Raw genomic sequence first — 20,218 nt, forward strand, 5'->3', positions numbered from 1 at the left:
TAACTAGAAATCACAGGGCCCCATACAAAATTTTGCTATAGGGCCCTGTGATTTCTAGTTACACCACTGGTGCAAGCACTTTGTTCTATCAATTTTGGAGTCTATGACATCTTGTGTGTCCTGTGCCCTAACCCTCTCTCTCAGCCCTTCAATAAACGTTCATTAGCATCGTATCCTCTGTGTGGAAATAAGTTTTATTGGTCACCACTTGTGGGTCGGTGAGGAGGGACCATACTACCGGTGAAACCCGAATAATTAGAATATCGTGCAAAGTTCATTTATTTCACTAATGCAACTTAAAAGGTGAAACTAATATATGAGATAGACTCATTACATGCAAAGCAAGATAGTTCAAGCCGTGATTTGTCATAATTGTGATGATTATGGCTTACAGCTCATGAAAACCCCAAGAACCCCAAATCCACAACCTCAAAAAAGTAGATTATTACATGCAATCAATAAAACAAGGATTGTGCATAGAACAATATCGGACCTCTGAAAAGTATAAGCATGCATATGTACTTGGTTTGGGCCCCTTTTGCAGCACTTACTGCAATTACTTTTGCACGATATTCTAATTATTCGAGTTTCACCTGTTTTCATCAGCTCCTTTGGGGTTGAGCACTACTTTAACATTTAGAACTACCTAACTCTGCATCCTAATGATACCACGAATGATACTAGCACAGATCACCTGCATTACCAAGAGGACCAGAAAAGCAGGAGAATGCAGAATGCATTAAAGGCATGATAAAAGATATAAAATAGCTAGAATCACTCTATATGCAAATATACTACTGAGACTGCTATTGTGCTTTAAGATCCTTCGAAATCATTTAACAACTGCTGAATGCTTGCGTATACAGGCTCTTTTTCTGCTTAGAGCAGTTTTGGATATAGTAAGTGAGGGTTAGGTTGTAACCCCTGTCAGCATTTTTTGCTGTCTGTGTCCCATTGAGGAGATTTCCTTTCACTTCCTGTCCGATAGCCACAACAGGAAGTGAGAAGGAAATCCCTCCAAAGAGAGGTGGTCAGCAAGTCCCCCATTGGAAGATTTCCTATCTTTTACTGTTCTGATGACAACCCAAAATGTGGCATTTTCTTTCACTTTCAGTGATAATGATCACCAGGACAAATGGAGAGGGGGAAATTCCCCAACAGGGACACAGACAGCAATTAAAACCTGAAAGAGGTTCTCTATCCAAAACAAAAAAGAAAGCTTTTGGCTTTCTTTGCGCTTTAATAGTGGATCCCAGGTCTTTAAATGCTGGAAGTGCTGTAAAATCATACTTGGCCACAAAGAACTCCATTATATAGGTTAAATTCCCCAAATCGGTTGCAGGAACCACAAATACATTCCAGCTTATACTGTGTTGACTTCAAGCAATGCCAGAAACTACAATATTATTATCTAAAGAAGAGACATTTTGCGGGGAATTTAATAAGACTGGGCAAACAAAATCAGGAGCACTTGTGCCTGGCAACCAATCATCTTCTAGCTTTTATTTTCAAAGCTTAACTGAACCAACTGAAGATAGAAGCTGATTGGTCAGCTCTAATCTTACTAAATTCACCCCATTGTACTCACCTGTTTGGCCACCCATGCCACAATTCTTCGCTCTCATCGTGTGCCACAGTGCCCAGAGAATCTTCTTCCCACACACTTCCTGGGAGTATCAGATTCTCAGTCCTTCGCTTACCGCAGTAGCTCCTTCTGCTGCTCCCTACACATTTTTGCACAGAGCAGCCAAAGTACCTGAAATTATATCTATCTCTTGCACACTAGGAGAATCAAGTTCTACTACATTGCATAGTGCAGTTTGTCTAACAATGGGAGAAGAGTGATGTTATCATCATTGCGCTGCTGCCCCTTCATTATCCAGTTTGGCAAGCCTCCTAGATCAGATAGCATGGCTCAAATGCAGAATAGCGGGCTAAGAGGTATTAGGGGGTGCACAGCCTGGCTGTGTAGTTTGACAGAGCTGTTTTGATTAATAGACTGGCCAAGCGGAATTAAAGGTATTTTGGCAAGTAAATAACTTTCAATATATACAGTATGTTTTAACTGTTTAGTCAGAGTTTGGTATTTAATGAATTATAATGTGAATTAAACACTAAGGAGTTAATTTATCAAAGTTCCTCCCTGCGTATAGCTGAGCGGATGCCTTTCGCATGGCACTATTGCCCCTAGATGGGGTTAAAGAGTATAGGAGCTTTTACAAAGGATCAATGTGGGATTGTTATCTGCACCATTGTATTTGATTGGCTCCACTAGCTTCACGAGATCTTCTGAAGATGTAAAAGTAACACACAGTCAGTACACTGATTTATTGATTACCCTGTCAAAGATCAATATGCAGGAATGAGCTTTGAAACTTGCAGAAGGCAGGCTTCCCAGCTATGCTGGTCAATAAAATGACTGTGTTACGCTAACAGCCTACCTCTGTGTACAAAATCAGAGTATAAACCCTAAACTCTATGGGAATTTACATCTATAACATTTAACTATCAAGAAGCTCAAAGGGGAAATCAGATAAATCTCTATATATTTCCTGAAATACATTCTGCTAATGTTAGTTGCTCGGCTTTTATGATGATTCTGAGGTCCTTCTGGCTTTGCTCTGGCTTTCCTGATATGCTTACCTGTCAGTGTCGAAGTATTGACGCCAGAGTGTCAGCAGAGACAACCACCAAAACAGAAATGGCAACCTCTGCAATCAATTTATAGCTTGCAAGGTGCACATTGACAGGGCATTTCACAGAACAATAAAAAACAAACACTTTACCAGCTAGCCGACAAAAGTACAAATTCTACAATGGTTCAACAATGCCTGTTAAAAACTATGTTGTCAGTAGGGGGTTCATCGATTTGAACTCCAAATTGATGAGCTGTCAGGGTCTTTTTCTGAAATGATATGTTTCAAGTGTGTTATCATATACAGAATGTGCATTTTAGTATGTGCAACAGTTGCCATTTTTTGTTTTGCTTGCTGGATTCGGTACAGTGACACATTGGAGATCTTCAGCTGCCATTGAGCTGCCCTGGGCTTCTGGCATGTCCTTGCACCTTCAAGGAGGTATGGGCTACCTACAAGCATACCTGCCCTCAATTTTTTTATTGCTATAGGTCTCAAGATGGTAGCTCTGTTAGTCCAAACCTAGGAACCACACTTCACAGAGGGGCCTTGATTAAACACATTATATTAGCAAGTACATGCAACGAAACCTCTGTTTTTATGTCAAATTCTTGAAATAGTGTAGATTTAGTTTTTTGCTGGATAGCTGGTATGAGTGCTGGGACATTTCTGAATTGTATTCTTCAGTATAGACAACTCAAATCTTAAGTACAATTTAAATACTTACCTGTTGGCAGGGCAAGGCTCCCTCCAGATACCAATGGCCTGCTCTCACCCAAATGCTTGTGAACCATGGCTGAGGTAGGTTCCATATAAGGCTGGTTGTCTCAGCTTAGAACCAGAATTATCAGGGAAGCAACAAGCTGCTGGCATCCAGATGAAGCCCATTTATGTCAAAAGGTGTTTGCAGAGTCATTTTGGGTAGGGTAGCAGCAAGGGGAGGAAGTGGTGGTGAACTTCTGCAGTCATTTTATTTCCACTTTCTGTAAAACTAAAAATTATGAATGTATAGCATAGTCATACTATAAATCGTTATAGTGTACCTTCAATGATATCTGTATTTCTTCCAGCCCTTCACTATTTCTGTAAAACACTGGTACTGAGGGTCAGTTTCTCTAAAAATAGGATGCCACTAGCAGTTTCAAATGGATTTAATTAGATCTCATTAATCAAGAAAGCTTAACAACCAGGATTCTTACAAGCATTCCAAAACAGACAGCAGATTAAAGCTTGACAGCTGTAGTAACTATATATGTGCATATAATACATATTTCATATCTTAGTTAATTAAATTATAGGTCTTTTGAGAGAAGGTGGCCTCATTTATCACAGTCCCTAGGGGCAAGATCAAACAGGCAATTTTATATCTTTTCTGTGTCGTCCCCTCTTGCTGCAAAACCCATCACACATCACCTTAAAGAACACCAGTTACTACTGGGTTTATGTAGGACTCTGCATATTAAGTTGTAAAGTATGTTCATTATGCAGCCTTACCTATAAAAGATAAGAGTGGAAGTAGAGCTGCAGCTAACGATTATTTTCAAAATCGATTAGTTAGCCGATTATTAAGTTCGATTAATCGGTTAATCGGAAAGAAAATTAAAATTAAAGTTTAAAAAAACGGCTCCATTGATGGGACTGCTAGTTTGTATTGCGATTGTAGTCCATCACAGGAGCAAACTTAAGGAATAATAGGGGGTGCTGCAGCTATAATTGTGGAATGTGGAGGGTCGCTGAGTTGAGAAGTGATTTCTGTCGCTAACTTTATCTCTTGCTATATTTGGCAGACTTATGGTGTACTGTGGTTTTTCAAGAACAGATTAGTACTTTGGAATGTATATTTGGGGGCTGTTGACTGTGTGCTTGCCACCACTGCTGTTGAATTTGGTAGCACTAATCCTTATTTTGTGCTGATTTTTTTTTTCTTTTACCCTAAAGTATAAAGTCTTTTGAGGGACAATCCTTTCAAAACTGTAGCATTTTCTGTATATGTTCCCATCTACAATCCTACCCCACTGAAAATGTTTACCATTATTTCCTCCAGTAAGATCAGTAAAAAAGGTTAGTTGTCTGTCCTTCATCTCCAGATTGAATAAGGAATTTGAAATTCATCGATCTAAAGCAGCGTTTCTCTACCCTTTTTTTTTTTAGCTGCAGCACCCTTTTAAAGTATGCAAAATCTCAAGACACCCCAGTCCAAAATGCAGAAAAAATAAATGTAAACATTTAAAAAATGAAGTGTGGTCTCCCCCAAATCTATAACAAATCCTTATCCTAGATAGGGTTTGGTATGCATTTTAATGGGGGACCCCACACAAACAACTCCACATTAGAGTCCCCCCTTTCATATCAGAAGCTCCCTTCCCATCAGTCCCCCACCCCCCCCTTTCAAATCAGGAGCCCTCCTTTACATCAGAGTCTAAGAGGTGGACTCTTGTCCTCTTCTGAATGCTCGGGGAGGTACTGGATGTAACTCCCTGGATTAGCATCATGCATTTCCATGGTGCTGGTGGCTGGCTTGTCTGCACTTGGAAATGCATGACACATGTGCGAAAATTTGAAGGCATCCCTGACAAAACCAGAAGGCACACCGGAGTGCCACAGCATCCTGGTTTAGAAAGACTAATTTAGACAGTTCTGATGTAACATTACATGCTGTTTCACCACTTGAAGACCATGACATTACACCCCCTTCCTAGCCAGGCCATTTTTCAGTATACAGCGCTACGGTACTTTGACTGACATTTATTCCGTCATGCAACGCTGTACTGAAATGAATTTTATACCATTTTTTTGGGAAAAGATAGAGCTTTCTTTTGGTGGTATTTAATCACCACTGGGGTTTTTATTTTTTACTATATAACAAAAAAAGTACCCTAAATTTTGTAAAAAATATCTGCTTCCCTATGAAATGTTATGAAACATTTATTATCACTCCAATTTTTTGGTAAAATATAAAATAAGGGGTCACGTCGGGTAAATAGACACCAAACATGTCAAACTGTGAAATCGACCACGCGCAAAATCGCAGAAAACGACCACACCCAAAATTGACCATAGGCTTTAAAAGCTTTTACCGCTCATCAGTTTAATGTTATCAGTAATTAATTGCCCTAAAATTATTGTTCTCATTCTGACATTCACGGTGATATGTAACATGTGCGGCACAATAGGCATAATCGTTTGTGTTATTTTAAATGTTTTATTTGTGACTATTTTTTTAGCTTCTTTATTGTTTTTTGTATGCTTTAATGCCGCTGGCTGTTTACATTTCTAACAGTTTCTCACTCGTGTGCGCAGCGCTCAGCTGGGGGAAGGGCAGGACGATGTGTCTACATGACTGTCCACATTATTAGCTTTAGCCAGCTTTACGCAAAATGAAACACGCTAGGGAGCAACAGGTTGCCCAGCTAAAGTAAAGCTAGTCAGTAAAGAAAATTAACCACTAAGTTTCGCACTAAAAAAAGCACTATATCACAGTTAAGCTAAATGTTTGCAAGCATTTTGCTATGAAACGTTACATTTTGCAGTCAGTTTCTTCAGTGTAAGGGTATTGCAGCTCATCTGCGGTTGCATTTAGGGTTCGTTGATCCCTTAGTGCAGCACAGTTACATTGACCCCTTGGTAATCTCTCTGTGTGCTCTTAGACTTCTAATGCCTGCACAAAGTAGGTTAGAAGCTTCCTGTCCAACACTGGTAAAGGAAGGGAAAGTCAGAAAGAAACAGGGGAGAAGAACAATGACATTAGACAGCAAATAAAGAAAACATAGGTGAAAGAAAAGAGCTAACAATGCTGGTAGAAAAGAGCCCATGCCATGTCTTAGTTGGGGTGTCCCATGTCTCTTGGTAGCATAGCATATCTCCTACTTTAACAAAAGGTAGGGAACTCATGAAACAAGACTATATTCTGTTTTGCCTATGACTAGCTTCTTTGTCTAAACTTGGCCAAGAACCATTAAATATTAGGCATCTTTCCTTCCTCACATGACTCACAAGAGCTCCTGGACTATCTGCCATCCTCACCCAACCCTGACAATGGCCAACACAGAAACAGAATAAAATCTCCCTGTGCCATAACAATAGCCTGTTACTGCATTAGGTATTTCATATTGCCTTCTTGCTGTTCAGAAATTTGCGCATTATCACAAGAGATGCTTAAAATTAGAAATCTAAGTTGCTCTTAAGGCAAGCCTGAATGGAAAAATCTTTGAATTGGGTTTGCTTGGTTTTCATCACTTTTGTTTCCCTATAAATATTATCTGACTATGGAAAGTTTTATTAATGCATTATCTGGTGCCAGGTTTTCACATATTAAAATCAAATTGATTTCTTTTGTCAATTCAGATTATTATTATGTGAAGTTCCAGGCATGCTACAACAGTATGATTTGTTATAATGAGTAAGAATAAGACGTATGAACATTGAACTTCTTGAGTGAAAAACATGGCTCTACGGCTCTCTAAATACCTATCCTTGCCATCCTCTTTGTTTTCTGCATGGCCCTGAATCTGAGCCTATGGAAATCTGTTTTAGTGCGGTCCCTGGTTCTGTTTACTAACTATTGGTGTCAATAAGGGGAGATGCTAATCATGGCTGGTGGGCAATTGGGGGAGACACAGAGCACTTAACGAGAACAGTATAAATAAAAAGGGTGGTTGGTGGGCAATGAGGTGGGCCAGGTGCAGACCGGTGGAGGTGCTATTGAAACTGCATGCATATGGACAGTTAATTCAGAGAACCTGCAAAAGACCTAATACCAACAACATCTCCTTCCACTGTCAACATACCACACTCAGCATTTTTTATTCAGAATTATGCCTGCCTATACTTTATAATTGATTGCATTATGCAGTAGCACATGTGGTGCCCACCGCCTGAAGTGACAGGGTACACAACAATAATGTCATCTTAGCCCCCTAAGATGGTGGGATAGTATGGTTTATGGAAAATGTCCAGGCATTGGCATCTGTACTACTCAGAGAGCAAGGTTGCATGCCACAGAATCCCAGTAGCCAGTTTGTTTCTGTGAATTATATAAACATCATATTTAGACTGGAACAGTGGGGTAGGATTACAATCTCTGTCTGTAAGCTATTTACAAAAAAAACAAGCAGCTGGTTTGCAGGGATGGCCTGAAATCCCCTTACATAAAATCAATACATAACGATCACAATCAGGTTGTTGCTGCTTGTTTGTGACCATGCTAAGAAAATTCACCCTTTTAGGTGACAGGTTTCATCTTTAGGACAGGAAGTAAAATTAAATGTCCCTAATGATAACACAGTAATGACAACTGGACAGAGTCTAACCCTACCCTGTTCAATGCAAAACTAGAAAAGCTTAATATCGAGTTTTACTATGAGGTGAACCAGCTGGACCTTTTTTAGTACAGTTTCAGTTTTTCCATTATAGAATTAGGAGCAGGGCTTATTGTGTTTGGAAGGGTATGATCCCAGGCGAGACAAGTGCACTTAAAGTGCTGCCTACGCATATCTTTTGTAAAGCAGAGCCTATTTATTCGCTTTACACATATTTACACATATGGGTCCCTTCAGACATTTGTGGTCTGTTGTGGTGCACTACAGCATGTATGATCATGTGCATTGTGTTTAGGGCAACCTATTAATTTCAAATGGGAAGCCAACAAACAGCAACAGGTCAATAATATGACCTGCGTAGTGGTGCGCTGCAGTTAGGGTCTGTTGGCTCCTTCTGTACTTGTTTGTCAGGGTGCCATTCAAAGTGAACGGCACTGTGCAACACCATGTATTGTGGTAACACAAATTACAATGTCATTGTGTTTAGAACACACTATTACAATACACTTAGGGGTCTATTCACGAAGCTGCCGAGGGCAGCCGAGTGAATGACCGATCTGAAGTGAAGTGAGCCGAACACTGTTCGGCTATTCACTTCAGGCTGGTACCGCTAATTTCAGCTGTACATCGGCTGAAATCAGCCGTACATCGGCTTGCTTCGTGTGGCTTCGGGTTGGCCGAACATGCTCAGCCTGTAAATATTTCCCCAAAGCCCCTAAAAGTAAAGTAAAAAATAAAAATATTTAATAAAAAATGAATTAATAAATAAAAATAAATATAAAAAAATTAAAAGTTTATAAAAAATAAATAAAAATTAAATATTTAAAAAAATTTAAATAAAAACATTTTCGGTTTCGGCCTAACAATTTTTTTTATTTCGATTTCGTTTTTCGGTTTTTAAATTTCTTTTTCGGTGCACCTCTAATTTTATTAATAAAAATCTTTTGGTTTTCTTAATGGGGTCAAATCTATGACTGTTTTCAACCTTGGTGACAAAAAAAATCGAAGGAGCAGGATGGAAATTGTTTCTTGAACAATCGCAATTCTAACAGTGAATGTGGCTTTTGTTGGAGAAACTCCATTGATTCCAAAATTGAATGTTAAAACCAAACAAAATTTCATACAACATTCGTCAACTCTCTGATATTATCGATTTTTCGTATCACCATTCATATGAAAATATACCAGCATATGACCAGCAATAATGGTTTACACAATAAATTGTGTAAAAATTCCCTTCAATTATCTAATCATGAGAAATGCAAACACATTTACTTTTTTTTTTATCTGCACATGACTACGACTGGATAATTAAGATGAATATTCACAAAATGTATAGTGTAAGCATTCTCAACTCACTTTGTTTTGTCAATTAATGTAATCTCATTGGTTGCTATGGATGACTTCTCCACATTTAGAGACTATTTTTATCTGGTCAATTTATATTTTTGCTGGAAAACAATTTATTGCTGATCACTCTGTAATATTGTAGTCCATAATCACAGGTCACGATATACACAGTTGTCAGCATGAAGAAAATATATCCTGACTTGCCTGAGATGGACTGTTTACAGAGTTAGCCGGTAGCTCGTGATTAATAGATCCATAAAACTGATACATATATATAACGCGCCTTACCGACTATGACTTCAAGTGGAGTTATGACATTCTGCCCAATATTTATGTTTTTCTTTTTTTATGAGCTATTACATTCAGGAATGAATGCTGACGCAAACTGAATTCTTTCTTGCAATTATATGCAGTAAAATTCAGGTCAGCCACCACTGCCTAACTAGATATTGATACTGGATTGGATATTATGATTTACATAAAGAAACATTGCAATAAAAGGGGAAAAGTATTTTCAAGTGCTTATAATAATAATTGCCTATCATAAACATTTTTATTTTTCTGTGTGCGGTATGGATACTTTAACCTGAAGACAATGGGGGTTGATTTACTAAAGATTTGCAAAACTGTTCTTTGTAAAGCAAATGTCCACTTGTCCAATGTTCACTTTCTATCGTGAATGTTGATAAATAAGATGAGACTGTGTTCAATCTGAATACCAAATCATGTGCAAGGGAAATTAAAACAGGGTTTATACCTAGAATAGGATTGGGTATTCAAAGTAAACACAACTTGATCTTATCTATCAAACAGTACTCTGAAGAGTGAATATTGGGGTTGAAATGAAAACAACAGGATTGCTGTGAGCACATGATGGGCTAATTAATGTGAAAACAAGGTTACTTTATTTACTAGCATATACTTTGCAAAGTAAAATTTTTGTTGATTTACTAAGGCTATGTTTCACCCTGTGCACGATTGCCACGCGGTCAGAAGTCGCCAAGGTGTGAACCGATAGCGCTGTGGGTTTTTAGCGATTGCCGTGTGGATGTCACCCCATTGAAATCAATGGGGTCGCACGGCAATCGCTGTGTACACTAGCACATTATCGCGCCCCAGGTGTTGTGCGGTGTAGTACTGCTGTGAACCTAGCCTTAAATAGTAGAGGCTTTATACCTTTTTGCTAGCATATGATTGGGTGTTCAAAGTAGTTAATCTGAGGTCTAACAACTGACACGTGTCTAAACTGTGCCTGACATGGGAGATATTGAGGCCAATTTGCTAAACGAGTTGAGAATCTTTACTCAAAAAATGATGTGAATATTTACCTCTATTATTCAATTATGTGAAAAGCAAATTTTCGGTTCACTTTGACAACCCAATCATGTGCAGATGTATTTCACACATTTGGATAATTAATGTGGATATTTGCACACATTTATGAGTAAAGAGTCTCAACTTCATCAGCAAATCAGCCTCAACATCTCCCATGTCAGACATGGCATCTCACATGTGTCAGTTGGTAGACCTCAGAGCCTTATTATTTAATTTCCTGTTCCAATGACTTGTTTAACAAGGAACAGGAAATGAAGCAACCTCCCCCTAATGGAGACACAGACAGAAAAAAATACAATAACTAAAAATAACTATCACTACACAAAGTAACTGCCAAGATTTACATACAAAATTACACAATTTTTTATTTTCTAGAAAAAAAACCTCCAAACACATAAGTATCTGACTGCTAAAATAATGTAAAAGAAAGATAGCAATGAAACATTTACATGGTTATTCACAAAAGGGTAAGGAGTTTGGAGAAGGCAGGAGAAGTGAACAATCTAGGCCAAAATAGCTGATTTGGAAAAATTCCCCAATTCAGCTCACTTTCCAGTTCAGCTATGTTGTCCTAGATTGTTCACTTCTCCTGCCTTCTCCAAACTCTTCACCCTTTTGTGAATAGCCCTGTTAGGGTTCTTACCCTCCTCTATGCAGACGTAAACAGTTTTGGCTAGACTTCTTTAGTAACAGAGTTGCACATAGGAGAATCTTCTGATATGTATTGGCATCCCTTCCTTTGCTCCTTTTTTAATCACTTCAACTCTTTATGCAGACACTTCCACAGCCTGCCTTATGTAGAGTGAACCACCACGTAAAATGTTTCTGTTAGATTTGAATAGTGTGGGGAACAGTTAGAATCTTTATCATTATTGTTTTCTGTGTCATTGTTCTGTCCAAGAGACCTGATTGATTTATTGACAAGAGATATCAATAAAAATCTGACAGAGATTCTAACTCAAATCTAGACTCTTTGTTCTGCTTGCATGCCAACATGCAGGAAGAATTTAAAGTAGTATTAGACTTTTGAAACTTTTTTTTACAATGATGAACCCAGATCAAACAAATATACCTTGCCCAGCAAAGTATTTCTTTACATTTTTGTCTATGCACTTTCAGTCATCATGTTTCCAAACAGTTGGCTCCAAGTTTTTTTAGCTCTACTTCCCTGAACTTCCTGTAGTACAAGATCACAAGGCAGAGTGCAGTCTCTAGAAGCTGTCTATCTACTAGTTTAGAGAAGGGAGGAGAGGGGAGCAGGTGAGTGGCTTGTGTGGCTGTGCCTGTATGTTTGTGGAATGTGAACATAATGTCACCAGCACACCATAGTATAGTGTTCAAAATAGTCTGAATAAGTTGACACATATTGTCACTTGCAAAGCGCAAGTTCCCTTCATTAGGCTCAAAATGATGTCATTTTGAGCCTAATGAAGTATGCATCATTTAATTCAGAATTTTTTGGGACACTTTACCGTGGTGTGCTGGTGATGTTATGTTCACATTCCTATTCAAGCGGCCCATCCATGGTCATTACAGCACCCGTTTTCCATTGGGATATCCGGTAAGGAGTGCGGTAGGACATCCATATACATGTGTGCTTGTGGAGACACAGACAGCTTACTGGCAAACTCAAGAGTGGTGCCATAGGACCCCGCTAGGGAAAGGAGTCACCCTAAAACAGCATATGAGGGCCAGTGCTCAGGGGACCAGCTGATTCTGCAGGAAACTAAAACATTTAAACATTAAGGGGCAGCATCCATTGTAAGTGCTTTAATCAGGATTTGAAATAGATTAAAAACCTTTTGACTTTAATAACACATTAAGTACAGCTGATTACTCGAGTGATGATCTGTATCCTGCAGGACATGACACCTTTATCTGTAAATGGTCACAAGGCTCAATGCTCTTTTAATGTATTCACAATAAGTTTAAAAATATGATACATGTTTTCACCAGCATCATTAAACATTTTAATATTAAACTAACCATTTTTGTAAATTGAACGTAACTAATAAAACAGCTGAGCAAATATAAAGTGTGCAATCAAATGCCAGTGATAATAAGGACCATAAAATGATCACACAGTATAAGTGTATGCTGTAGTTATAGCATTCTGAAATATTTGTACCCCTTTCCCTTTTCGTATACTGCTAAAGAATGTTTTATGAATGCAGTGTAAGAAGACTGCTACCGAAATAACAAGTGCTCTCCCCAAAGGCAATTTTTAATGACTTTGAAAGAGAGCACTAATATACTGTAAACTGGAAACATTTCCACTGGCAGCTCTGAGACCTCTGAAAAGTGTCTGGTTCTTATAAAATCATCACCTAGAGCTATTCCACCTAGAGAGCATGTGAGCAGATCAAACATACTGCAGAAAAGATGCAATAGAACACTTGTGTGTCTATATCGTTATTTCACAATTATAACTACTTAACCCCTTCACTATCTGTCTCTCACGTGGGACCTCAAATGGATTAACCAACTTTGCTACTCACATGCACAGTTTAGGCTTTTCTAAACCCTAAGGTCCTCACTGTGCAGACTATCTAATGACTGGTCTGCAATCATGGTGGCCTCCAACCATCCAGTGTAGAGACAGAGCCATAGGCATGCACAGTCGGAACTGGACGTGCCCAACAGTTGTTGTAACACACAGTGAAGATCTGGGGGGCGTTAAAAGTAGGTACTCTGCTATGTGAGTTACACTAAAGGGTTTGGAAAGATGCAGTAAAGAACAACTTCACTAAGGCCCCTTTCACATGGGCACCTGCTGCGTGCAGGCTGGAAACCGGCGAAAGGGAAAGAGTTTACTGCGGTTCAGTGTAAAAAACCAGCACAGTACTTGTAGTGTGCCGATTTTTTACACTGACTCACAGTAAAGTCTTTGACAGTGACAGCTGTGTGTCCCGGCATGTACTCCTGTCACTACTACCGGGGGTGGGAGAGGCAAGGAGCAGCTCTATCTCGGGCGGAATTTGCCCGTTGCCCCCCCCCCCCCCCTGGATCCGCCACTGATATATATGTGTAATGGCAATAAAGTAGGAGACTATCAATAATATTCACTTAAAAAGGGACTGAAGTTGTGAAGTTGTACCCATGAATAGACAGGCAGAGGGCAAATGACTGATCACCAGTGTTGGCCGTGCTCTCCCAGCAGATGATATTTTCCTCATTACTGACTTACAATGTCTTGTTCTGCAGTTTGTCTCTGTGTGAAGGTGGCAATATTGGTGAATGCAGGATTTTACTTCCTCATGACTGAGCCTCCAGCAAGGAGAACAGTGACCAGCACAGCACTGACATCACCAAATCTCACTGTCAGAGGCAGCAGAGCCTTAGCTTTCCCAATGCACATATACAGCTATGAGGCTGTAGAGACAGGAGTACCTAGGCACACTCATATCCCAGACAATACACTGGTATTTTTATGAAGGAATTCCAAACAAAAGGTTCATTTATTAGGGTACTGTTTAGACACCATTTACATTTCTAGATGTTCCCCACAACATAGAAAATCTTCATTTTTCAGTTCAAAAATATTTAACACTCAACCTAATATGTGTTCAAATAAACCATATTTAACGAATTAGTGTAAAATGCATAAACGATTAAAACCAGTGACAAACATTGACTGCTGTGACAATTCTGACTGCCGTTATGATCAACACTATTTTAATAAGCAGAAATATCAACTCAGTACATTTAGAAACCTTTAAGATAGCTATACTTCTGGAGGAACATCAAAGTAAAATGAAATATGTGGTTGGGATGACAGCTTGCATTTGCCATGGCAACAAAGTGACACTATTAGGAGTTTCTGCATAAATCAAGAAGTAAACAGAGTAAAATAAAACAGGTGTTTGTTCAGCATGATTCAAAAATAGTAGGGAAAAAAAGACTAGAGATATACTTTGTTGGTGAAGGTACAAATATATTAATCATCCAAAACTGTAACACATAGGTGCAGGTGCTGTCCTAGATTAAATTACCTGGACTGCATAAATACTGTGAGAAAGACATTTAACTAAATCCAGACGCATACAAAGTGACCATAAATCTTGGAATGCCTCTCTAGTAGTAGAACAAGGCTAAAAACAAATGCTATATTTATAGTTGGGCCAATTGCATTCTGAAAGTACGGTATATCGCCCCTAGTTATAATGGCCACAGCCTATTTTCTTTGACTGGGCAAACAGTCCATGTTTCTATTGGTATGCCAATGCCAGGTAGTTAATTCACCCTGCAATTTAAAGCTTGCTTGTCTAAGGCAGCAGATTTTGTCGTAAAAGTCTTTGCCTTTTGAAACCAATCGTAAACACATTCCCACACTTTCTCCCACAGCATGAACTATGGCATGGCTTCCCTTGTTGTCTACCTAAAAAAATGCTTCTTGGGTCAGAGTTGCAAGAGGAGAGAGATCTTGGAGTTACTTTGACAGAGGGCAAAAAGCTTAAAGCGGACCTTTACGCTCAAAAATCAAATTCTACTAATACATCACTCTATGCATGATGAGTAATAATAACATAGACATGTCAGGTGTAAAATGCTGTGATTTTGAAATACTTACACTTGTAGAGCATTCACTTCCTGCTTTGAAATGGCAAAATGATTTAGGTTTGGCAAAGCAATGCACACTAGGATTGCCTTATTATCAGCAGAGCATTGCTGGGAAATCTCATCTGTAATCTCACAGGTTCTCAGGGAAAGGTATTTTCCTGAGATGATGTGCATGGTCACATTTCCTAGTCACATGTCTAATCACATGTGCCCGAGTGCAAGGAAGTAAATGGAAATCTAGTAAATATGGCCACTGTCAGAAGACTGGGGAAGAAAAGAGAACTAAGGTATGCTAAGAATACAAAGCCTGCAATTAGATTGTCATTACTAAACATTTTTAAAGCTGTGTCTGTTGTTAAAGATAAGGGTACAGGTCAGCTTTAAATAGCACAACTGGTATCTGCTTTGAGCTCTAAAATACAGGAGATATGCTTTAAATTCTATTCAAGGTGGTACAAGGTGCTAACTTTTTTAGCGGTTACATATCCAGGTGTCTCGGATACCTGTAGAAGGAGGTGTGGGCAGAGGGGGATCTTTCTCCACCTTTGGTGGGAAAGTCCAGTAATTAAACCATTCTGGAGCACCGTGTCTGATGTTCTGAACTAGCACTTCTTAATACCCCTCTGGCAATGCTGTTCAATGAGACACCTAAATCTACTAAATGATACAAAAAGTCACCTTCTGAATGTGGTTCAGTGCCTCATGCCTTGTTTATGCAAAACCACTAGGGCTTCTATGGTGGTGGAATGGTACAGTAAGATTAATTAATTATTGTAAAACAACGCACATATCAGCTCTTGGAGTCAATATGACAATTTCTTTGGTACTGTTGGTTAAACTTTACGTCTGCAAAGGATTTCAGGGAATTAAACGCCCCAAAATGACTACATAGTTATACTTACATGGTGTTTAGAGAGGGAAATCTTTGGTGACAGGGTCAGGCATTGGCTAAGTTTTGTTCGTATAAGTACATGTTAGATTCTCATTACAAAAAAGAAAATTTGGGACAGGGTATGCCCATTCTCACAAGAAAAGAGGTATATAAATGTCCACATTCCATATTTTAAAGATTTTATAGGCTTATATGTTTCATCCAGAAATCAAATGTATGCCTACTGTGGATCTTCCACTGTTTGAGAATTAAAATAAAGTACAGAGGAGCTGGGATTGACTGTTTTTCTTCAATGCTTTATACTGCATTTATGTTGAGGAACAATGAAGGAATAAAAACTCATAATAAGATTGATCCTAGAGTAGTTTAAAGAAACTCACCTCTGCTCACAGATTACTGGATATTACTTGTGCTATTCACCTCTCTTCATAGACAGCAGTATATTCAGCAGCTTCCCCTTTGTCTGGCCTGTCAGTTTGTTTCATTTCATTATTTCTGGTGCAAGGCTAGAAGGATACTATATGTTGTGCGATTCACAAGAGTAAAGAGCTGTGCGGATTGTTAAAATATATATCGCTGCCCATGACTAGCTTTGCAAACCACCAATAATGTTTTTATATTTTGCATAAGCAACATCTTTAAAGGAAATTTGCCAAATAATGTGATGTGATGAGACTCTTAAAGCCATACTAAACTCAGAAATCAAACCCGAAAAATGCATTCAAGTACCATAACTATTAACAAAAATGTATCGTATTTGTGTATCACTCAGCTGCGGATCCTCAAATCATCTCTGAATTGGTGCCGACACTGTCCTTCCTTCTGGAGGGTGGCTACTTTTGTTCCCCATGGACCCTGTGTGTGTTGTAAAGTAGCCACTGCCCCAAACTCACTCCCGTGATGGATTACAATTTCACATTTAGTTTACTAATTTGTATTGAGATTGACGTTCATCACAGATCAGAGCGGCAACTACTTTACAACACACACAGGGACCATGCGGAACAAAAGTAACCATCCTCCAGAAGAAAGGACAGTGTCAGCACACATTCAGAGATGATTTGGAGATCTACAGCTGAGTGATACACACATGAGCTACCTTTGTCTTAATAGTTATGGTACTTGAATGTATTTCTAAGATTTAACTCCTGTGTTTTGTGTCACTTTAAGATTTTTATTGAATCTCTAGGCTGGTTGTTGCTATCCCTTGCTATACTTGAGTGGATTCTACACTATGTCAAACAAACTCTACACGTAAGTAACAACAGCAACAAAATATAGTGAAGTGTAGAAACAGCGGTGGTAGGTTGTCAAAGTATTTGGATTGGACTAGAAGGTTACACAGGTTACCAGGTATGTCTTCATGGGTATAGTACATTGGTATGCCATTATACTTGCTCTAATGTCTACCTTTTATAACTCTGGCAGTTCATTGAGCAGGGAATAGTTTAAATGACTTACAACAAATAGCTTTGGGTATATTTTAGACAAGTTTTAAAGAACAGAATGAACCTAGTAAGTCTAGTTTACTAAGGTCTGGTTCACACCTGGGTGTTTTACAGCGCGTTCCTACGCTCTGTAAAACGCTCAACATGTGAAAACCAATGATTGCCTATGGGCATGGTTCCCATCTGGGCGTTTTACAGCGCGTAGGAACGCGCTGCAAAACGCGCTGCAAAACGCCCTACTCCCAAAGAAGTACAGGAGCTTCTTTGGGGCGTATTTGCCATGCGTATCCATTGGGATACAGCCAGGTAGCCCTCGTAAACGCGTGTTTGTCACGCGTTTTTTTACCGTGAATCGCGGCAAACGCGCATATTCAATACGCCTAGGTGTGAGCCCAGCCTAAATGAGCTTAGAATCTTAACACAATACATTGTGTAAATATTCACTTCAATTATCCATGTCATCATGTGATAAGCAAATTTCTGTTCACTTTGAATATCCAATGACGTGCGGATGAAATGAGCAAATAGGAAATTGCTTTTCACATTATTGGATAAATTAGGTGAATATTCACACAATTTATTGTGTAAAGATTCTCAACTCCTTTAGTGAACCAGCTTCATTATCTCCAACCAGTTGTATTCCCCCAACATGCATGTGTATAGCCGATCAACTGCCATGCTAAAGAAGCAGGAAGACATACAGAAGCAAAGAAATAAATGGATAATTCTCTCACACGCTGCCAATATATGTGAAACACGTCTCTAAATAAAACAAAAGGCCTACTAAATGAACACCATGCAACCTTCATTTCATGGCAACCAACTATGGCTAATGGCTGCCTATATATTATTTTGTACTATAGTGATTTCTAACACAATAAGTACATTGAATAGGAATGCTATTGACAGGCAGAAAATGAAATGTTCATTTTATTTGACATATACCTCTACAGGACAGTAAGTCATTTAAATTTTAGGTGCCCTGGACAAATGCATGCCCTGGTATTCCCAAGGTCACGTAGGCATTTAAATCAGCATGTCCTTGGGTTGCTGTGATCACATGTTGATTCGCACTTTACAATGCAGAACTCCTTATTGTGGCCCTTCTGAGATATTCTTTACAGCGCCTCTTGTAAATGGCAGTGGCATGTTTTTCAATTCCAATTCCAGTCTCCTTCAATTTGGCTTTCAAATTACCAGAAATCACCTAGGTAACACAGGCCAGTTCTCTGCGCATCGCTTTGAGTCAATAAGATCCATGACTGTACATCTGTCCCCGAGTCCTCCACATTGTAGAGGTCCTCTGACAAGTGACAGAAAGGAGCTGTCCATAGCCCCTGTGCTGAATCTTCTCCGCAGCTTCAATACTGCCTGTGCTTAACCGGTCCTTTCCTTTTCTGCCAAGAGCACTATAACCACACCTCCATTTTCTCACAGAAGCCAATATATTTAGACATTACAATATTATCATTAATCAAAGGCTGCAAATGAAACGCTTTAAAGCAATCATTAACCCCTTAGCAGCCTGGGGAGACAACCCTTCTTTGGTACCCTGTGTTCCCTTGGCAAGAAATGGCATTTGCCAAACCTAAATTCTGCAATCTATTCAGTTATCTTGGCCTACTTACAAGATAAGTATTTTTTTTTTCACTGCACCAAGCTGCAAGCAATGAATGTGTCCGATTATGATCTGGCTTTGGGATTACAAGAATTTATCTTGGTTAATTTAAGAGATCAGCTTCCAAGATGTAACATCTGTTCCCACAACACATGGACAAGATGCAGGGAGATGAGTGTCAGTGTTATCCAGTTTATTCTGCCGTGTGACCAAATGTTATCCAGTTGCGCTGCTGTCACAATAGTAACAAATACTTCACGCACTATCATCTCCAGATTATTAGAAAGGATGAATTGTCATGTGCCAGCAGCAGGCACCATTGCTCTCCATAGAAGTTCCACACAGCTGATCAATATTGGGAGCAAGTCTCAGAGGGCCTTGCATGCACAGAAAGAGTTACACAGGGGTCTAACGCACATTCATAAAATACCATTGTTGCATTTCTCTGTGTATGTATAGCCGCTTTAGCAAATACAACCATCCATCCACTTACTTAATTTGAAACATGCATGAATTAAAGTCCTAGCTTAACTATATTACATTTTATTGGCTTGCCAGAAATTCCAGACCATGTCCATGACTGCTAAATCAATGATCCTCCATCTATTGTCAGTGCAAGCATTGATACGATGCTTTTACATATAGAAGAGCTATTAATGCCAGTGTAGATGAATGCCTATCGCACAACAGATCGTGAATTAACAAGTGCACAGCTCATCCTGCGGATACAGCTACGAAGTTCTGTACAGCAAACGCAATCATATAAAATCAATCTGAAAATCTTACCTTGCATAAGGAGCGCTGGATGTCCAAGCTGCATGCAGGCAGCGGCAGCCCCGGTGCATATGCGATGTCGGTGCCGTTTCCCCAGTACGTATCAATCTCAATTGTGTGCTCAGCCTCCCCCGGCAGAGTCTGCTACTAGGGAGACCAATGGCTCCGGCTGACTGGAATGAATCACAGCGCCCGCTCGGCCAATCAGTGCGCACAGCAGCGCCTGGCTATCCAGCATTCCAGGGAGACGCTGAGAGCTGACACTGGTACATATGGGAGCAGAGCTA

General features: G+C 39.3%; 1 protein-coding gene across 1 annotated transcript in view; it reads right to left on the reverse strand.

The window, feature by feature from the left end:
• Window positions 1–19,981, reverse strand: part of TMEM108 (transmembrane protein 108) — a 152,290-nt gene extending 132,309 nt beyond the window's left edge. The window contains exon 1 of the mRNA XM_018555947.1: window positions 19,944–19,981. The gene's annotated coding sequence lies outside the window, so the exon portion shown is untranslated. The remainder of the gene's footprint in view (window positions 1–19,943) is intronic.
• Between the last annotated feature and the right edge of the window lie 237 nt (window positions 19,982–20,218).

Source organism: Nanorana parkeri, unplaced genomic scaffold, assembly GCF_000935625.1.
Source record: "Nanorana parkeri isolate BGI_ZX_2015 unplaced genomic scaffold, ASM93562v1 scaffold219, whole genome shotgun sequence".
NCBI classification, from domain to species: Eukaryota; Metazoa; Chordata; class Amphibia; order Anura; family Dicroglossidae; genus Nanorana; species Nanorana parkeri.